This window comes from Elephantulus edwardii, unplaced genomic scaffold, assembly GCF_000299155.1.
Source record: "Elephantulus edwardii isolate Elephantulus edwardi_28Jun2011 unplaced genomic scaffold, EleEdw1.0 scaffold00150, whole genome shotgun sequence".
Taxonomy (NCBI): domain Eukaryota; kingdom Metazoa; phylum Chordata; class Mammalia; order Macroscelidea; family Macroscelididae; genus Elephantulus; species Elephantulus edwardii.
In genome coordinates, this window is record NW_006399900.1 from 740,169 (window position 1) to 762,499 (window position 22,331).

A 22,331-nucleotide genomic window follows, 5' to 3' on the forward strand; every position below is an offset into this window, starting at 1 on the left:
TGACACTCCCATCCCGATTATCCCAGTCACTGAATCAATCCATCTCATAGAGGGACTTCCCTTCCTTCATTAATATTTGTGTTTTCCCACAGTAGAGTGTCTTATATTCATTCATAGTAATAGGCCTCTTAATTTTCAGATCTTGTGTTTCTGTGATTAAAATAACTATGTTTCATTCTGATCACATACACTGCAAAAATAAGTCACTTCATTAATAATAATTAATTCAGGTCCTTGTGGATGTCTTGACTTGTCTTTTTTATGTCATTTTTGCTAAAGAAATAAATTAATTGTAGTTTTCCCCCTGGCCTTTCCTTTCCTAAATCTTTTCTGTTGTTGTTCATTGTATAATAACAAAGATTTTAAAATTAGCAAAGTTTTTAATAATCTGTGGATTTTTTTCCCCCCCCTGGAGTGGGGGTTGCAAATAGAATCATTTCTTTTATTTGAACATTTCTTTTTATTTAAGTGAATAAGGGCACAGTATACACACTTCTCTCAAAAAACTCATGGATGCTTATTTAGAACCAGTTCTTAGCTGACTTTGCAGTGGGTTTTGGGAGAGACTTTTAAATTGCAGGGAAGGAGAATGCTATCTCCCTCCTGCTGATGGGATCAAACCCCCAGAGAGGTTCAACCTTTGGGTTAGGGCAGCTCCGTATGTCAGAGCTCCTTTGTATTGGGAGCTTTGTCTTTTAGGATCCTTGTATTTGAGAATCTTCTTTCATACAGAGTTTTCTAAGAGTTGTAGCTGTTGGGAAAGCTTTTTAGTGACGCTTGGAGCCTCGTTAAGAATCAGGACTAAAACAGAATACCTGCAGGTTTGGGAATTGTCTGGCTCACTCTCTTTTCCATGTGCTCAATGGAAAAGGGTGACCTTCCCAATAAAGCAAGACCTTTTTGGTTAATTATAGAAGCAGAATCATGTTAAACAGTAAAAACATTGAAGTTGTCAAGGTTTTCATTTACCCACAGTGACCCATCATGGAAGCAGCCACACTAAATGTTCTTAAAGTGCTGAAAAACAAAGATGTCCGTTTGACTAAGGCACACCTGACCCAAGCCATGGTCTTCTCACTTGCCTCATACACATGCAAAAACTGGGCAGTGAATAAAAAAGACTGATGAATTGATGCCTTTGAATTATAATATTGAATATACTATTTACTCCTGAGAGATCGAACAAATTAAACTTAGTCTTGGAAGGAATACAGTTAGCATGCTTCTTAGAAGGGAACATGATGAGGCTTTGTCTCACGTACCTTGGACGTGTTATCAGAAGCAGCCAGTTCCTGGAGAATGACGCTGTGCCTGGTAAAGCATTTAGTTGTTGGGGGCGTCGAGTCACGTATGAGTCATTGTGACCTTATGACCAACCAACCAATCTGCGCATGGTCCTATCCCATGCCATCAAAGGGTCAGTGGCAAAGAGGAGGTGCCTTGGTGGGGTGACTGCCACAGTGGCTGCACCAGTGGACACAAACACCGCAACAATTGGGAAGATGCCTAGGATTTGGCCATTGTTTTATCTGTTGTTACGAGTGCCCTGTAGATGACAACTGCCTCAAGAGCACCTAAACCAGTATAACTGATACGGGGTTTGGATGTTCAGGATCTGGTTGTGGATTATTTCTTACTAGGAAACAATATATCTGCCAAGGTGAAAATTACGCTCTGAGAATGAAAAAAGTATTTAACTGATCAAAACGTGTATTTTCCTCCTATGTCTATAAATGACCTGGACAGTGTGACAGAAATGATCGGGCAAGGTTGTTTTCTGTTTTCATATTTTTAGTGGAATTGATGTAAAGGACAGCTTGGATTTGGTCATCTAAGAAGAGACTGTGGAAAGGGCTGATTTCCCTCCTACCCCTTGTTGTGTACTGTTGAATTGGATCCAGCTGTCCCAGGAGGAGATACCCCTCCTTCTCCAGTGGAGCATCTAGTGGATTCAAACCGAGTGCCTTCGCAGCACAGCTTCTTGCCACTAGGCCACCAGCGCTGCCTGATTGTACTGGGGTTTGTTGGGTCTTTTTTTTCTTATAAATTGTTTGCAAGTCTGTAGTAGAGAGCCACATGTGCATTCAGATCATTGCAATATAGTTCTCTAGCCTCATCAATTAATACTTTAATATCAGTTTTGTTTGAAAATAAGTGGTTACACAAGGAATGATTTGGTGCTGGGCTGAACCTATGTTTCACATGCTAAACATGTGATTTTCTAGATTAAATAGATTGCTAATAAGATATTTTTAGCAAATAATTATTCATTTTACTCAAGGCTTCTACTAATAAGCTTGTTGACATAAAATTTAAGCCCTTAATTGCTAACTGAAAGGTTAGTGACTTGAAACCAATCAGCTGCTCCGAGAGAGAAAGACCTGGCCATTTGAGCCATAAAGATTACAGTCAGAAGCCCCAGTGGGGCTGTTTCTGCTCTGTCACATGGGGCCACTGTGAATCAGAACTGACCCACAGGCACTGGTCTCCACAGCTATCAGTTTTATGTATATACGTGATTGTATGTCATGGGAAAATATTAGAAATGCCACCTGTTAATACTGGAGCTCTTACCAGTTAAGGTAAGTGGAAGTTCCCGTCCTGGGATTTCCACTTGGACGTCCTGCCACGTCAGCGGTTGTCATGGTTGCGGTCTCAGTGAGAATTGTGATTTTATATTTTGTTAAATGACTATTTGATGAGAGCTCAATTATTCCAATGTAGGTCAGCCAGAATTCCGAGCCACCATCTTGCCTGGTTAGGGGAATAATTAAGTAAAGAAGTGATTCTTTTTGTTTAATGGTGTGTTTTATTTCTTCCTTATTTTACTGACTGTGAGATGTAAGATGCTGTGAGTCAGAATTGACTCAATACCAGGGAGTTTGTTTTTGTTTTTTAAAAAAGTACTGTCAGTTCTAAGACGTCATTCCTTTATGTACCACTAAAAAAGAAAGAAATCAATCTTTGGTAGTTCTCATTTTGAGATGCCATCTAGAGAAAAAGTGCAACGAGCTTTTTCCTTAGAGTCAAAGATGGTAAGACTTCACCTCACACAGTTTTGACGTTTTATCAGGAGGGCCAGTTCCTGGCAAAAGGCATCATATCTGGTAGAGAGTCAGTTGAAAAGAAGATAGATTGGGTCAGTAATTGCAACAGTGAGTTTAAACACATTGGAGATGTGTACAACTGATGAAATATGAGATGTACACATAAAGCGTTTTAGGTGGATCTTGGTCATAATTAGGTTACTAAAATATAAATAAAATGACATTAAAGCTATTATTATTTCTACCAAATACTATTTTGATTCTTTAATCCTAGAAATCTATTTGCATCAGAAAACGTAAGTCATGTAGTCAGCACTTAGACACATGAAGAAAATTTCCTATGAAATCATCCTTACCAATGATAACTACAAAAGATTTCATAGTAGTTTTTCTTAAATTGGTTTCTCTAGAATACAGACAGTCCCCTACTTACAGAGTATGCCAATTATCATGGCCCTTAAGTTACCATCATCCTTTTCAAAAAAATATAGCTCGTTAATAAGGTCCACTACATGCAGTGTTACAGCATGTAATTTGCTGCTGTTTTCATTCTCCTTTGTTCGCTCATTGTTATGTAATCTTTATGTAATCTTTCTAGCCCCCAAAGAGAAAAATCAGATTTATAAAGATACTGATAATAAAATATAATAATAAGGAACACTTAAAAAGGGACAAATTCTAAAAGATGTGGTGTATAACTTTGACGTATGCTGGACTGCTTGGTGTGGGAATAGAACCCGGTTGGTCCTAAGTAGGGAGCTTCCTGTATCTCAGAACTCATATCTCATTGCTTTTGAGTCCGAATGGACCCTGCAGTGGATTTTCAGAGGCAGTGTCTTTACTTTTCAGAGCAGTTGTTGGATTTGAACTGCCCACCTTTGGCTTGGCAGTGAACTCTCAGGTTCCTAACGCATGAGAGAGATTTTTATGTGTTCCTTCTCAAGATCATTACATTTGATGTATTTTAGAGAATGATTTGTGATTCAAATGATTTCTTTAGCATTCCAAACAAGGTACACAGTCAAGTTCAGTATTTTTAAGTCAGTTGCCAGATAACCATGCTACATGCCAAACTCAATTTGAAAAAGAATCATTGCCCTGCCTTGTAAGCATTGTCACATCCTATCTAGGGGTTCCACTAATAAATAGAATTCACGCTAACTGGAGCTCCACGTGCTGAAAAGGAGATCCTTCGGGAAGATTTTGTAGACAGCCCTGAGGTGTGCCTTTCACAGCTGCTTTGTTAGGAGCCTCGGAGCTGGGCCACTGTTGAAGGAGCCTGATGGAAGTGCACACATAGACTTCACTGGTGACTAGCTCTCAGGCTGTCGGTACTGCAGGACTGCAGCCAGCAGGGGGCCTCGTGGAGACTTGCAGTCCATGGAGATCCAGCCTGGAATGTGGGTTGGGTCCCAGGAACTAGAGTTTGGAAACAAAGCTGTAGTATTTATGCATTGAGTTGGGACCTGCTGACAATATAAAACGTGACTCTGGGTGATTGAACTTTGCCTGTAAAGTCAGCTCAAGATCCTCAGCAGCCTGGGACCTGGGTGGCCTGTGTGTAGGTCTGGAACATTCTGAAGGGGTGAAATGTCAGGGAGTAACTGGCACTTGGAATAGTATAGGGGTGCGGAGCCAGGCTAATCTGTAGGGCTTGGGTTTAGAAAGATTTGTATCAGATACTTCCTGCTTTAGGCACAACTAGTGCTGATAGTGCAGGCTCACCTTTGTGGAGTATTTTCAGCTTCTTTCAAAGTGCTTTTGCAAACATTCAATCTTGTCTTCACAATAAATCTGAGAGGTAGCCTAGGTGTAATTATTCCACAAGGCACATGACGAAAATGAGGCCCACAGATCCCGAGTAGCTAACCTTCAGGTCACTTCCTATTGGCCATTTCCTTCTGTGCTGTATCAAGCTCCCTGACTCCATATTATTTCCAAATTTACAAAACGTACAGTCTCTTTTTCTGGCAGCTGCTGCCACCTTTGGAGAGGGCCAGCACTTTGTCTCATATCTTTTTACCTCTGAAATAACAAACAGTAGAGAAGGTTCCAAACAAGGGAAACCAGAACACTTTCCATCACGGGTTCAATGGGTCTCCTCTGATACGGTCTGCCCACAGTGTTTGGAAATGGTGCACACTTCTCTCCACCCTATTTTAACCTCAGTTAACCTCATTCGTTCTGTGGCTGACTGCCTAGGTGTCTTGTAGTAAACCACGTACAAGTCCAGACAAGGGATTCAGAATGAAAGCACGTTGGACAAGAGTTTGCCGGTTTTGTAACAACAAAATGAGCTTTGCTTGCTGACATTGAATTTGTTGGTTTTTAACCTGAAAGGCTGGTTTCTAACCTGTGTTTTACCTGAAGAGCCACTTCTGTTGTGCTTTTACGCACCTTCCAGTTGGAATTCCTCGCCGTTTCTTTCCAGAAAATGTCTGCTAGCCAGTTTTCCTGCAGCAGACCTCCTGCAGGGGTGTGGACTATAGATTTTAATGGTTTTCATCACTGTAATTTTTGCACATATATTTTTCCCCCCCTTTAGATTAGAAACACGAAGATGGAATATTATGTGGGGGTAATTACTGTTGGTGAAAGTTGGCGTAATGAACAGATGGGTGGGCAGGCATTCTAGTCTAGAAATTACCCTACCACTAACTGTAGGCTTTGCATAAATCCCGTCATCTTCTGGGCATCCATTGTCCTTATCTGTGAGACTGAGTTGCATTAAATCATTTCTAGAGTCCCTTTCCGAGCCACACTGTATTGAGGTGTCCAGACAATAGAGAGATTGTATTGTATACATGAAGGATGGCTGTAGCTTCCTTGCAACACTAACCAAAGGATAAGCTAAGCTTAAATTGTCTTAGTTGGGGGAAAAAACACGAACACATAGAAGTGATAACAATTTTCTAGCAATCTAAAAGTCACCTGAAATCCACTCTTACTAGCTAACCTTTTAAAGCTTGGTTCTCCGTCCTGCTCACCAATGAATTGCCTAGGGACCTTTGGTTGCCTAGTGGGTAAAGAGCTGTGCTGCCAACCCACAGGCAGGCGGTTTGAATCCACCAACTGCTCCATGAGAGAAAGTTGGGCAGTCTCCTTCCATGCAGTTTACAGCCTCTCAAAAGCCTGCTGGAGGGTCAGCCATGTGTCATTTCTGATTTGATGGTTCATAAAAACAAACAGCTTTTTAAGCTTAGTACTTACCATGTTCACCATTTAACCTCAACCTCCTAACATACCACATGATCAGATTCTGGGAATATTCTGTGGAGGATTGATGGGCTCTTTGACCATTTAACTGGTTAGAGTACATTTGCTAACCATGTCTTGAAATAGCTAAAAGATTCAAGAGGAACAAATTTTAGAGCCCTACGTGAAAGAAATTCTGTTGCTGCTGTTAACGTGCTTTTGAGTCGGAACTGTCTCATAGCTGACCCTCTAGGGGGGGTTCCAGAGGCAGTAACTTGCATGAGAGGAGATTGTTCATCTTTTCCTGCAGGGCAGCTGATGGTTCAAATTGTGTGCCTTTGGGATTACAGCGCAGTCCCACCTCTAGTCCACCAGAGAGCTTTCTTTGGCAATAGGTAACTGGTATTTCTCATTATCATTCAACTCTGTGGATAAGATTCTGGGTTAAAGCCTTGATAAATAGAGTTCTAACTTTGTATTTTAATTTCAAGGAGGAAAGGAGCCAAATGTGGATTTAATGTAGTATGCTATGAAAATGAAAGCAGGAACAAAATGACACTTATACTTCATATTAGTTTTTCATAGCATTTATTGTGTTTCTGGGTCATGGATTATTCTGAATAGCAGGTGAACACTGTAATTTCTCTTTCTGGAACACTAAAGATCTACTTTAATCTTCCATGTAATTTTCACTGTGCCACATTGCTAATGTTCTGAGGTAGAATTAGGTTATTTTAAAATGTTAAGTGGTTTTCGTTGTTATCAGCTATGGATTAGTTTGACCCAACTCCCAGTTCACCCTTCAGAGTCAATGAATCACATGAGAGGAGATTGCTCATCATTGCCCTTCATTCTCTGGCATGAGTGGCTGATGGATTTGAACCACCTTTGGGTTGGCAACACAGCTCCTGACCACTAGGCCACCAGAAAAAGTAGTATCACTTCTTTATAGTTGCATTTTTAAAATCTTTTTTTTTCCTTTACTATCCTCTATCATCATACTTTAAAATAATCTGGATTTTGGTGTTTTGTTTTGTTTTTGTATTTTGTTTGTTTTTTTGTCTTAGAGAACCCACAAATGACACAAGTAGTTGATGTCCTGTTAACTTAAAGAGAGCTCTGGTGGCCTAGTGGTAAGAAGCTGCACTGCAATCCCAAAGACATGCAGTTGGAATTTACCAGCAGCTCTACTGGTACAGAAATAGAAATCTGAAATAGATCTGAAATGGACAGTCTCCTCCTGGGTAACGCCTTTGAGCTGTGGTGCTGGAGAAGAGTATTGAATGTACCATGGACTGCCAAGAAAACAAACAGATTCATCCTAGAGAGGGTTAAGCCAGGCTGCTCCTTGGAAGCAAGGATTCTGGGGCTTCGTCTAACATACTTTGGACATGTTTTAAGGAGAGACAGGTCTTTAGAGAGGGTCATCATACTGGGTAGAGTGGAAGGACAGCACAAGAGGGGAAGACCCTCTATGAGGTGGATTGATTCGGTGACTGGCATAATCGGGATGGGCGTGTCAGAGGCAATGAGATTGGCACAGGATAGAGCACGGTTTAGGGCTGTTGTACATAGGGTCGCTATGAGTCGCAAACGACTCGACGGCACGTAACAACAACAACAACTGGAGGGTTAGCTGTGAGTCGGCTCTGATGACTTGACAGCATGCAGCCACCACCTAAAAGTTGGCAGTTTGAATGTACCAGTGATATTGCAGAAGAAAAGGTGCAGGGCGCCTGCTTTTGTTAAGATTAAGGCCTGGAATACGAAGCCATATGCAGTAGTTCAGCTCATATCCATGGGGTCACCATGAGTCAGAGCGGGCTCAACAGCAGCCAAAAGAGCGAGCCACGTGTGAGAATTTCAGAACAAAAGATGGAGAATCAATAGCTAAGTTTTATATCTAAAACAAAGTTAATTTCTTTTCGGGTTCTTTGCCCATTAACTTCATAATTGAGAGGAGAAAGTGATGCCAGATGTTGTTAGGGATCCCTTGCGAAGAGACTGTAGAATTCTTTGGTTCTAGGTTTTTGCCAGTTTATTACCTCAAGGCTCTGGGTCTGGGGCTAGCAGCTACACTGCGTTGCTGAGCTGATAACCCAAAAGCATGCTGCTCTAATCCACCTGTCATCTCCTCCCATTTGATTTACAGCCTCTGAAACCCCAGTGGAAGATCAGCCATTATTAGTTCTGACTTCATGGTAATAACAACATCCTGAAAACCCAGACCACTGGCCTTTTTAGAAATATCTATGGGGTTTACTCCAAGCAAGAAGGCCGTGCTGGGGCTGGGCTTTCCCGGGATGGGGGAAGCAGTAGGAGTTGTGTTTGAGCAGGTGAGAAACCCTGTGGTTGAAACTGTATTCTAAATAGTTGAGGAGCTCATTTGTTTCTTTTTCTTTTTTTAAAAAAAACTAGGTTTTGAAACTTTCTTTTACCGTCTTTGTAGTGTGTTTGAAAGCAGTTTGGAGATGGCGTAGATGCGCACGTGTGTGCTAGTTGTGTGAGTAGGCTTGGTGGTCATGACTAAGCACCATTGCAGGGTCCCTCTAAAGTGGGATGGACAACCAACCAGCCAGCCTACTGTCAGAGAGGCTTCTCTTAGCATCTTTACACAGAGGCTTTGTAAACAGTATTAGGGAGAATAAATTATACCAATAAAAAAAGGAGAGGCTTTGGCTCAGCTTGGTGACAAGATCCTAGGGATGCAGACGCTGATTTCTGACATGTTATCTTCAGTAGACTGTAGTTTTAATCATCCCATGCCGAGTGCCTGTTTGTTGAGTCTTCTCTGTCCAGCCCACATTATTCAGGCAAGTGTTGTGCACCAAGCAGGGCTGTGGTTATGGAGGGTGAATGGGATTGGGGGTAGGGGGGGATAAGGGGCTGCTGCCCACTGAACAAATGAGAGTCCTCCAAATGCAGAAGGGGGAGATTAAGTCTCCTTATTAGCCTCGCTTGACAAAATAAATAACGCTGCGTGGGACCTACCTAGTGCAGGTAATTTTGTTTTATCTTACCATGGCTGGAAATAGGATGCACTTCTGTGAGTCCCATGTAATAGTAGTTTATTTTCTTCAGATTCAAGGCAGAGAGAACCTGTTTGCATTTCAGCCAGATAGTATCAAAACATGTATCACTTTGAATAGCCTCGTTATTGGTTTTATTTTACAAATTGGTAATTATGGCAGATCCACAGTGTGCTGTGAGTTAGGGATTAAACTTTGGCAAAGCTAAATTCAGTCATAACAGTTAAGGTTGGTTTTAAGATCCTGTGCAGGTCCCAGCTGACATATTTTCTGTGAATTCAGCCTTTTAAATACCAATTAGCAGTTTTCATTCATGTGAGTCTTAGTTTTACATCTAGAATTTGTCTTCTGGTTCAGGGCAGCTCAGTGCACTAATGTTAGAGTGCCAGTCCAATTAACAGCATTTTGTGACTTGGGACACCGGTCAGAGATCATTATTAGAGTTAGAAAACATTAGGAGGAAACTAGAGCTAGAAAACATTAGAAAACGGAATGCATGACCTCATCTTTCTTACTTACACTAGATAATAGCATGCATTCAAAGAAAGCGGGCAAGCAGAAGAAAAAAAATACTTCTACTTTAAATTTGTCATAAATGTGTTCAGTATGGTTTGGGTGATAATAATCCTTTTTAGATTTTGATAGACTGCATTTCTTGTCTGTTGAAATGTTAAACTAAATATGCTGTCAGGGAAAGATTTTCCGTCCAGAGGTCGAGTAGCTGTCAGTCCCTACACTTTGTTAATTGATCTTGCCTTTTTCACGGGGTGGGGGGGGGGTGGGGGAATGTGTGCATTTTACTGAGGAGAAATCTGAGCGTAAGCTCCTCTTCCTGTCTGCAAATACGTGCATGTGGTTTATCTTATTTAAATATACAGTAGGCAAGAGTGCAACTGCTGTTCCTTTAATATCAGAACTGTGCACGTTACAATAGGTGTCACTGTTTTGCTTGGTCCAATCATGATCAGTGACTTCAGCTATTGGCTCGGAGCGCTGGCTGGCTGACTCCATCTGCAGGGCTGTAACACCTACTCTCCTCCGATCCATTCACCACACAACTTCAGTAGCCGCCGAGCAGACTCCGCCGCTGAGGGGCCCCGGCAGCGTCTTCCTAACCTAATTCCGAAAACAAACGCTGCAGCTCTGTGCCTGCCCTGGCCATGCAGGGCAGCATTTCCAGGTGATCTAGGAAACTGGGTGATTTTTATGAACAACTAAGAGGAACAGGAATCATGATGGGGATGTATTTAACAGACCGAGTACTGGATAAAACTTAAAGCCAGTTTTCTCATCAACATAGTGAAAAGGTCACCTTGCCTGGCTGAGAGAAGAAGAAGCAAAACTGTCAGCGTGCTGGTTTCTGTTAACATACTTGCTAGAGCTAGGCTGTTTTCTTGGATGTTCACCCCGGTTTGTGATACCTGTCTATAGAACGAGACAGACTGTACTCATGGTAGATGACAAGGAAAAGAACATGAAATGTCTCACCTTCTTCTTGATGCTTCCAGAGACAGTCAAGAACAGGTCCAAGAAGAGCTCGAAGAAAGCCAGCCCCACGACCAGCGGCAGCAGCAAGTTGCCCCCAGTTTGCTATGAAATTATCACCTTAAAGACTAAAAAGAAGAAGAAGATGGCTGCTGATATATTCCCTCGTAAAAAACCAGCCAGCTCCAGCAACACCACTGTCCAGCAGTACCACCAGCAGAATCTCAGCAACAACAACCTTATTCCAGCCCCAAACTGGCAGGGCCTATATCCCACCATCAGGGAGAGGTAAGTACTGGGCCAGCATGTTTACTTGGAAAGTTTTCCTGTGTTGAAGTTTCTGCTTTTGCCCAACCTGAAATGTATTTGAACACAAATCTTGTGTTTCCTCTTTTCCCAGAAGCTTGATTGGTAATGGAAAACGGCCTTGTATCTTTTCCAAAATTGTCCAGCTGTTTTCCTCCTAGATAAAAATGTTCTTGCAAGCTGTAACATTTAACTGACAAGGTTGTGTCTCTGAACTGTAGACGGTGAAAATCTTTTATTTGCCCTTTGCTTTTTGAAAAGTTTGAGTAACTTTTCCCTTTTTTGACTTGACTTCTATGTATTTGCAGTGATTACAAACACAGTTGTTTAGTGGAAACCTTTACTTGCCGTTTTGCACCGAAGTCATCAAACTCTTGCTGAGATTTCAAGTTGGGGTTTTTTGGGGGGATCATTTAAATACTGACTCTTGTGAATTAATGACTTGCCTCTGTTTATAGAAATGCGGTGATGTTCAATAATGACTTGATGGCAGATGTTCATTTTGTGGTTGGGCCACCAGGTGGGACTCAGCGGTTGCCAGGACACAAAGTAAGCAACAGCTGCATTACTGGGTTAGAGACCTACAAAGGAGGGACCCTCTTTGTGAGCCTGAAACTTGGGGTGGGCAGTTTGCTGATGGCAGCCAGGGCATGTCCTACCCAGTCACAGAGGAAGCCCAGCCTCTTGAAGGTTTTGGCACAACTAATTTTTTTTTCTTTGTCTTTTTTCTATCCTGTTTTATGCTGTACAAAAATGTGCCCTTTTTTCTCTGTGCCAATGGGAAAAGATCTCTGAGAGTTGTTGTGACAGGTTAGGAAAGCCGTTGGTCTGTTTACCCTTTATCTGGACATCAGTCAGATAAGCTTTTCAATTTTTTATGGTTGAGGGAAATTATGCCTTAATCCTTCAAAGGTTTGGGATAACTAACAGCATCGAGACTGTTTTGCATGAGTATCTTAGGTTTCCCCCACAGCAAAATACACTGCACCTTTGCTTTTTCAAAGGAGCAGATTTAGGCACTTTGGGCTTAGAGTTGGTTTCCTGGACTGATTTTGCTGCAAATGCATTCAGTTTAGTGCATGAAATAAGATTTCCCTTTCTCCACAGTATGTTTTAGCTGTTGGGAGCTCTGTGTTCCATGCAATGTTTTATGGAGAACTTGCCGAGGACAAAGATGAAATCCGTATACCAGATGTCGAACCTGCTGCTTTTCTCGCCATGCTGAAGTAAGCATCCATCATATGTTGTGAAAGAGTTTGTTTATGTTGCATTTGGACTCTGTGGGGCTCACAGTTGAATCGGAGTTCTGTGTTATAGGAATTGGGAACATCGATGAAGAAAGGGGGTGCTGCTTACCTTGTATATATAGGGTTTTTTTGTGTGTGTTTTTTTTAAGAAAACCACTATGCATTTTTCAGTGGGAGCAGTAGGGAAAAGATTCAGGCTTTTATAATCACACCTTGATGTGGGTTCTGGGGGACAAGTAGCATGAATAGTGATTTGGTTTTTAATGATACACTTAAAGGAAAAGAACTTTCTGATATAATCATTGTTTATTAGACCATGTTGTCTGAAAACATTGTGAAGTAGTCTTCAATCAATTATATTTTTACTTTACCTAAGTTAGAGAATTTATTAGTACCAGTTAGAATATTTCTATGGTTTAGAAGCCTTGCTATCAACAAATGCAAAACCTGTCTGTTGAAATAATCTGATCTTTGTGCACACATATGCGTTGCCATTACTTTAGTATGTGTACTCAAAAATCAGACATCCTTTCTCAAGAATAATCATTTGCATTTGATAGTAGAACAGGAATTTTTGAAAGAATATGAATAATTTTTCTCTAGGCTCTATAAATAAATGAAAGAAAAACTTTGTAACTATAAAATGTAAAGCTGTATGATACTAATTTATGAAACATCTAGTCCGTTGTTTTTGTTTGTTTGTTTTTTTCCCAAACTCTACAACTGCTAAGCCAGTAAATAGAATTGGCTGTCACATTGTACAGCACCAAGTTCTGGTGAGGTATATAGTGTGATACCCTACAAGATGATTAAAAATCCAGTGATTACTTGAAATAATGTTTATATGATTTTCTTATTCCTTGTTCTGCTACACCAAAGAGTATCAGTTCAAGGTTATATACTGCTTTAGGAATTGCAGTTCACTGGGTAAAGACAGTGTTCCCCTAGACAAGCTTACTCAGGGATCACCAGATTTGCCAGCAAGCCCACAAAGAGTTAAATGGATAATATGTATTGTCTGCTTGCTACTGAAAAAATGCACCATCAGTAGTTGTGTTGTATTATCATCAGTCATTCTTGAACATAAATATATTTGTGTATTTATATCTGTGAAATCTTCTTGCTACTTACTAAAACTTTCACAGCAGAGCCCTAATTACACAGTGATTTATTGCTTTGTTGTTTACCAGAAGGTCAGGGGTTCAAAGCCACATAGTGAAATTAAAGACAAGCAAGCAAAATCAGAGTTAAACTACCTTTTTAAAGCACCCAAGACTTTGTGAACTTTGTAACCCTGTGTGCAGAAAACAGTATTATCTGCAAGGGGTTTTGCTTGTTTGTTTCCCAGAAAAGTCACAGCTTTTTATACTTGACAGGGTTATGTGTTGCTAAGAATGCTAGCCCTTGCGGAGCATTTTGGCTTTACTGCAGTCAAGTGGCGTGTTGCATTGTTCCAGATGTATACATAATTAGGAACTGGAGCAAGAATCACAAAGGATTACATTTCGCCCCAGTCACTGGCTTCATCATTTGAAAAGTATTTTGTCTTGCAGATTTATTGTAGAATATATTATTTTATATATACCATTTTTAAAATTAAGTATTCAATCCACAGAAAATAGTAAAAATAAGAAATGTTGTAGTGTGCCATTTACTTTATGCAGTAGTTGGCCAGTACTAGGCTGTCATGTGGAATAGGGAAGACTAAATTTTTCTCACTCTGGCATTGAGAGGAAGTAACAGTGATTCCTAGAAAGGGGGCAGTTGAGAAGTAGGGTGTTCTGATCCTGGAGTAGTTACATGGTGAGAGCTCTAGAGTGTGAACTGTGGTCGGTGACCCTCTCCAACCGCAGCACCGGCACTGCTGTCACAGCATCTCCGAGCTGGGGGAGTCTGGTCTGATGATCCTGCCAGTAGGAGCTGCCTTAGCCTGCCTGGTAGGTGGAGAGAAAGATAGGTCATCTGAATGGCAGTACACTGCTTCCAGTAGTGATTGTGGAATGTTTTCTGACTGCTGTCCTTCTCATGGAAGGTTTTGCTGATTCTTTCAGCAGTATGTGTTTCACTAAAGTGAGAAAAGTAAGTACCTCTGTATTTCAGATGGGAAAAATTTTTAAGTGAAGTGGTATCAGCTCTTGTTTTCCCTCCTGTATATTTCCTGTTGCCTCTCTCTTATGTAATCTGAAAGAAGCAGATGATTTTTACCTTGTTTGAACATTTCTGTAATTCCTGAACGCAGAGAAGTATGTTTCATCTCCAGAAATAGGACTAGCAGTTCACAGTAGTGCACAATCATTGCATATTTAAGATTTTGTCTGTTAATTAATATATCTGAAGATGATGTATTTTGTAATCTGACAGTGGAAGAAGTGTGTGGGAAGGGAAAGGAAGAGTTTTAAAAAGAAAAACAAGGCAGATACAAAGCCCATATTGAATTCTCTCTAAAGTTAACTGGAAGATAGCTTTGGGATCCATATTTGATTATCCACTGAACTCGAAACTGCTTGGAAAATACTGTATCTCATTTCAGGTCTTATTTTCTGTTTAGGGAAGATCCAAGTCATATGCTTTTAAAAAGTATCAAAGGATTTACTTTCTGTCTACAGAAAGATTTTAAAATAAATTGTACATTTGTTACTGAGACATACTGGAACTGTTCTTTGATAAGATCCAGTTATAAAAAACACTGCCATTGAGTTGATTCCAACTCCTGGTTCCCTTCATGGGGTGTTTGAAGCTATGACTCTGAGAGGAGACTCACTATTGTCCTTGAAGGAGCAGCTAGGGGCTTCACACTACTCACTGTTCACCTCTCGGTTTCCAGCATGACCTGTGACACGTACACCACCAGGGCAGAAGTTATTTTTTCCTACTACGGACTGTCTGTAACGTGTAGTTCTTTCTTAACCCCAATATCTTCTATTCTTGATGAAAATGTGTTGAATACAGTTGATAAACTAAAGACAAGTCTGAAGACATAGATCAAGTGTCTAACCATACACACTTACTACGGTGTGTATATGTGTATAATTTTGTCATTTATGAATCTTTTCCAAATGTTCCTTTAGTCTCTGAACATTTGTTTTGGTTGGTTTTTTGTGGTTGGGTTTTTTTTTTTTAATACCTGTCAGAGAAGAGACTTTTCTTAGCACTGACTTGAAAGTAGTTCCATCTTTGTAAGCCGGATGCTCTTGTCTCATGAGCCCCACTTACATGCTGTGTGCTTCTTTTCAGATACATCTATTGTGATGAAATTGACTTGGCTGCTGACACAGTGCTGGCCACTCTCTATGCTGCCAAAAAGTACATCGTCCCGCACCTTGCCAGAGCCTGCGTTAATTTCCTGGAAACCAGCCTGAGCGCCAAGAACGCCTGCGTGCTGCTCTCCCAGAGCTGCCTCTTTGAGGAGCCGGACCTGACCCAGCGCTGCTGGGAGGTGATCGATGCCCAGGCCGAGTTGGCCCTCAAGTCCGAGGGGTTCTGTGACATTGACTTCCAGACTCTAGAAAGCATCCTCCGCAGGGAAACTCTGAATGCCAAAGAAATTGTGGTTTTTGAGGCAGCCCTCAACTGGGCTGAAGTCGAATGCCAGCGACAAGATCTAGCCTTGAGCATTGAAAACAAACGTAAGGTCCTTGGCAAGGCCCTCTACCTGATCCGGATACCGACCATGGCCCCTGGACGATTTCACCAACGGCGCCGTGCAGTCGGGCGTCCTCACCCTCAACGAGACCAACGACATCTTCCTCTGGTACACCGCGGCCAAGAAGCCAGAGCTGCAGTTCGTGAGCAAAGCCCGCAAGGGCCTCGTGCCCCAGCGCTGCCACCGCTTCCAGTCCTGTGCCTACCGGAGCAACCAGTGGCGCTACCGGGGACGCTGCGACAGCATCCAGTTCGCGGTGGACAAGAGGGTGTTCATCGCGGGCTTCGGCCTGTACGGCTCGAGCTGCGGCTCAGCCGAGTACAGCGCCAAGATCGAACTCAAGCGCCAGGGCGTTGTCCTGGGCCAGAACTTGAGCAAGTACTTCTCCGACGGCTCCAGCAACACGTTCCCGGTGTGGTTCGAGTACCCGGTGCAGATCGAGCCGGACACCTTCTACACGGCCAGCGTCATCCTCGACGGCAACGAACTCAGCTACTTCGGCCAGGAAGGCATGACGGAGGTGCAGTGTGGCAAAGTGACAGTGCAGTTCCAGTGCTCCTCGGACAGCACCAACGGCACCGGGGTGCAGGGCGGCCAGATCCCCGAGCTCATCTTCTACGCTTGAAAAGGCTTCTCTGCAAGCAGGGGAGCCCTCGAGGGGCACAGCCGGTTCCACCTTGCCGGATGCTTCGCTCACCTGTGCCCACATAGGGTCAGGTCAGGTGACTGACTTGTAATGAATGAAGCTATTGGCATTTCTCATTGCTTTTCACCTTTAAATTGTGTACAGGAAAAAAAAAATTGCCGCTTCCAGCTTTTAAACTGTATGCTTAAATGAACCAAGCTTTTCTTTTTTTAAAGTGCATTTGTACACCTTGACAGCTTTTATGCTCTTCCACCTGTCCTACTGACCTCTCAGCTCTGTCCCTCAAAAAATGATTTGAAATCACCTCAGAGTTCCTTTTGGGCTTTATTTTGATGAATAGAAACACATAGCTGAAAATACCAATGACAAGTTAATTTTAACATAAATCTCTGGAACCCCCCCCCCAAGGTAAACCTTAGTGTGCCATTTAGAAAGAAATTTTGCATCATCATAATTTAGAAAGTAGATGGTAATCACAAATGGCTTTTTATTTCATTCTTTTAAATTTTTCACTCCTGGACTTTGCTTTCCTTTCAGATCATAAATTTATAATGTTATGTAGTAAAAACACTACAGGTCATCCATGTGAAATAGGAAAAGGAAAATAAGAAATCAAATGTTTCTTTGGGGTGTGACTTTTGTTATCTTGATTTCGAAATATTGAAGTAAAGATGCTCCTTTTTTGAAGGAAGTAAATGGTAAAATTATCCTGTAAGTAGTAAAAAAGTCACAAGACCTATTAATTTCTACTAAACCAGATTGGAAAAGAAGCCTAAAAAAGTCCCATACTGAAAATATTTTGATTAATGGCACATTAAAATACACAGTTTGGAGAAGCAAAAGTCTTCTCTCCCTTGTTTTTTATTTTCTGTCTTTGCTTGGTTCCCCCTCCCCATTAAAAGAGGACCAAACAGCTCTTTGGATGAGTAGGGTGGCAGTTAGTTTTGTGACACTACATGTTGATGTAGGCATTTATGGTCATGGCTTTGTTTTCAGTCTGAATTTACTTTATGTGGTCTGCTTTGACTATGTACTATCTTCTTAATTAGAATTCTGTCCTGTTCCTGGACTGCTAGAATCTGGCCTCTGGCCATCTTAAAGTGCCAATATATGCCTGCAGGGTTTTGTTTTGTTAATATATATATATATAAAATATTGTCTGGAATGGCATTACTTTATCCATAATATCCACTGCATCAGCATCACATCCCACTCTTCTCTGCCGATGGGCACGTAAACCAAGTGCTCATCAAGCAAAGTCTCCTTCCGCGATGGCTTGTGATGGTTCTGTGCCTGTGCCCCTGGCAGTGTCCTTGTGCTCACTTCCAGCTGAAGTATCCATGTGTTTCCTGAGCAGCTTTTCTGCTCGGTGTAATCCTGAGAGCGCTTTCCCGCCACCCAGAGTGAGGTCGCCGGCCACCTCCTTCTCCTGGCCTGCAAGCCTGAAGCTGGCTTGACCGGAGCCAGGAGTTAGTCCAGGGGTGTGTGTGTGTACATGCGCGCCCACGCGCACACTAGGTGCGTTCGCGGACTCAGGAATTGTCTCCTCCATGCCTGGCTAGTGAGAGGTGGGACAGATATGGCCCCCCCACTGGCCCCAGCAAATGCCTACCCTTCCCTTGTCCACTGTGCTTCTGGCCACTTCTTCCCTTGTAGTCATGGGCCTCTGGCCAGCTTCCCTGATGGAGGAGAACACTGGATTATGGGAAATTCTCTAATCACCTTTGCCATTGCCTCGTCTGTTACCATAGATGATCAGAAGCTGCTAATGGTCATTATTGACAAGGACTCCCTAAACAACTTTCCAAAATGAGCAAACAGTTATCTCCTATTAGGAAGATTATATGGTAGTTTTGGCAAAGCATCAGTGAAGGTACATTATCAATTTCAAAAACAACCACTTCTACAGAAGGTTTTGGTGTTTTCAGTTATGATTAAAAGGATTTAGTGGTTTATGCCTATCATGCTGATTGGTGGGCTTGTACCTGATTAGAAGGCACTCATTTTGAGCCAGAGGAGAGGACACTATTTAACACGAATTTCATTGTATCAGGTTTTTGAGGTGGGTGTGATACCTCAGAGTGAAGATTACTCATTGCTAACACTCCAGTCAGTGCTCCTACGGGCAGCCTGCCCTCCTCATGCTGAGGGAACAGCTTGGTGAAAGCCACAGTGAGACCAAAGAGCTTAATGTTACACTAATTACCATTAAACTTAGACACAGAAGAAGGGGGCACTGCCACGGTTGGACTGGCTTGTGCCAAAAGCTGTGGGTTAAATTTGAAAATTGTATTTAAAAATAATTTTTTATATTTTACACCCTATTCTCCTGTATTTTTGGCAAAATGGAATGAGGCTGATGTGCTTGCTTTATTTTTCTGGTAATCTCTAATTTCATAGCTTTTTAAAACTAGCAGCTATCGCAGGCAGCTCTTCTATATAAACACAACTTTATTAAACAGAATATGCAGTAGATTCTTTTCTCAGTGTACCTGGAGTCTTTGTCATTGTAGTACTGGGGATTGGGGGAACTAGTTTAGCAGTTCTAATGTATCATTTAGCATATCTTATAATAGTATTTAAAATGGTCTAATTTCTACATAATTATTGCACTGAACTGTCTGGTTTTTTTTTTAAGGTGTTTAAATAAGCTCAGCTAATTTCAGGACACTGTAGCCACTGTGCATCAGGGTGCTTGAATTAGTAGCTTAACAACATTATTTATGAAGGAAAATATAAATATGAAGTACCTCATGTTGAATGTTATTGTACTGTATTTTTAATGTAACAGTGCAGATCTTGTTAGACACATGAATGTGTACAATTATGTCAAATGCAAATAAAAGTAAAACTGCTTCGTAGATTTGTTTTCCTTCGCATTTTTGTAGCTCCCTTTAAATAGTGAAAAATGAATTCTGACACTTTTTGGTGCCTCTACATTTTCTATAGATGGCTTTACAGGAGCTTTTGTTCCCCAAGTATTCAGAGCTTTGATCCATAAAGAAGTAAAAATTTGAGGCAAAAGCATAAGAGAACAATGAATATGTTAATTGATTACGTTGTTCAAAGCCTGTTAAGTTAATGAGAATGGATACATTGAAATATTCCTGTTATGGAATTCCTTGTTGGCTAGTGTTCAGATGCTATAACTGCTCTTGAGTCTTTGGGTCTTCCCATCCTAAAGAGGTGTTGATTCTGAACGACATCTACCTTTAGGTTTGTCTTCGCTGCTTGGTGTGCCCTTACTGTGTTATAATAGCTTAAATCTAGGAATGAAAAAGAACTAGTTTACTATTACAAGTAAGAATACCTCACACACAATTATTCACACATACATACAGCTTTCTGTTGCTTTTCTATTAGAATTTATTGGGGAACCTTTATGGATAGTCCCTGGATTATGAGTCTTTCATATTTCGATATCTTTAAATCCATTTAGAAGTTGAAATATTTAAATATCTCTAAGGTGTGCCTGATGTAAGCCACGGTCTTCACAATTACTTACTATGCATTAGCTGGACAGTGACTAAGGATGGCTGTTGTTGTTATGTGCCGTCGAGTCGCTTGCAACTCATAGCGACCCTATGTACAACAGCCCTAAACTCCACTCTGTCCTGTGCCAATCGCACTAGGATGGCAGAAGAAGAATTAATGCCTTTGAATTGTGGTGCTGAAGAAGAGTATTGAACATACCATGAGCCGCCAGGAGGACAGATAGTTTTGTCCTAGAGATGGTGAAACGGAGTTAGTCCTTAGAGGCAGGGATTTTCAAGCTTCGTCTCACATACTTTGGGTATGTTGCCAGGAAGGACTTGGAGAAGGTCACCAAGTTTGAAAGGGTGGAGGGTGATTTCAGAGGACTTTTAACCGTTGTCTCTTTTGTAATTTAAACTGAATTCATATATTTGATTTTAGAATTCTAATAACAGAGTAGGAAAACAGATTGGCCATCCACTTCCGAAATAGCAGGCCTTTGAAAACCCTATGCACAACAGAGCACACTAGCAGATATGGCAACTGAGACGGAGCCCTCAAGTATGAAAGATTAGCAAGGGATAGAGCAGGGTTTAGGGCTTTTGTACATGGGGTCGCTATGAGTTGCAAGCGACTCTACGGCACATAACAATAGTGAGTTACCTGCCTCTACCACTGGGGCTCAGGAGTGAATACGTATGTCACTGACATAACATTTTGTTCCCACCTGGACTATATGGCTTGGCTGTAGGAAACATAGGCTTGGAGCTGGGAGAAAACAAGAGGGGAAATCGTATTCCTGAAGAATTAAATGGAATGAAATTAAATTAAATGGAAGCTGAAGTTAGCAAGTGACCCTGAGAACCAGATGTTATTTTCAGTGTTTACTGGAGCAGAGTTTGCATGTTTTGGAAATGCTTCCATCGGGGAAGACAGCACCTTCTGAACTTGCAACATCTTTTCTAAAGCCAGTTGCATTTATTTACCAGCAACACCCTGAGCACAACACTTCATACCATCTTCTACTGATGAGAACAAGAACGTAACTTTTAGGAACTCCTGTACGGATAAAAGGCTTTTAAAACCAGAATTTTCTGATGTATTTCTCTAACCACTATGTACCAATGAAGAATCAACCAAGAAGTTGCTATGCAGCTGGATTTACTGTAGGTGTGAAGAAAAGAAAAGTGGTCATTGGTGGCATCACTCCCAAGGGGCGTGAGTCACCTGCTTCTGTAGGTAAATCTCTTAATGTTTTTGAGTACATTTTCCCAGTTTGGACATCTCTCTGCTGCTGCTTCAGAGCATTTTTTTTCATCTGAGGAAGAAGGGGTATTACCTTTATTCAGAAGCTAAGTTGGTTTTTTTGTTTGTTTGTTTTATACTTTTATGTTTGTTGTTTAAATGTCCAGTGGACAGATTTTTCTTTTAAATGTATTATTAATTTCAATGAAAATTTACAGACTTTGGATTTCCATTCATTCATTGTTGCACTTTTCTCACCTCCCAACCCTCCCCCTTAGTACATTACACTCCTGGAAAAGTAAAAGAAAAATTCTTTCATTGCTTTACAAACCCTCCTCCAGGTCCACTCCACTATGCAGCTTCACTTTGGACTCCTGTCATGACAAAAATACCTAATCACATATCCCTTTTAAACAGTTTTCTCCCTCATCTGTTTCAATGCAGTATACGTTATTGAACCCATCTTTCTCAGTCTCCCCCCAACCTCGATATCAGTTCTGTTTTACAGCAGTGGCACCATGCCGTATTTGTCTTTTTGTGACTGAAATACTTCACTCAGCATAATATCCTCCAGGGTCACCCATTTTGAATAAATATTGCACGAGTTCCTTGTTTTTCAATGCAGCGTAGTATTCGATTGTGTGAATATACCACAGCTTCTCTATTCATTCGTTTGTTGATGTGTGGACAGAGATTTTTATTAGCAGTTGCTGTTTTACTAAAACAACTTAGCTTTATCAAGTATGCAAATAAATCTGTGTATTAGCTTAATCTTCAAACTCATTGCCATTGAGTTGGAACTAACTCAGTCCTTACCCTCCAGCAACTTTTCAAAGGCTATAAAATCGCATGGGAGAAGATTGCCATCTTTCTCTCATGGAGGAGCTGGTAGATCCAAACCACTCACCCTCGGGTTTTCAGCACAACTCTACTGGCAAGGCCATCAGAGCTGCTTATTCACTGGGCAGCTGTTGTTTTGTACTGTAGACTTGGAACCAACACGTAGCTGACCAC

The 22,331-nt window shown here is 41.4% G+C and overlaps 1 pseudogene across 1 annotated transcript; it reads left to right on the forward strand.

Annotated features, from left to right (window-relative positions):
- The first annotated feature begins 10,718 nt into the window (after window positions 1-10,718).
- Window positions 10,719-16,638, forward strand: LOC102862465 (annotated as a pseudogene). The gene is made up of 4 exons (XR_438946.1): window positions 10,719-11,044; window positions 11,521-11,611; window positions 12,170-12,288; window positions 15,544-16,638. The product of XR_438946.1 is annotated as a BTB/POZ domain-containing protein 3-like (transcript).
- Window positions 16,639-22,331: the final 5,693 nt, after the last annotated feature.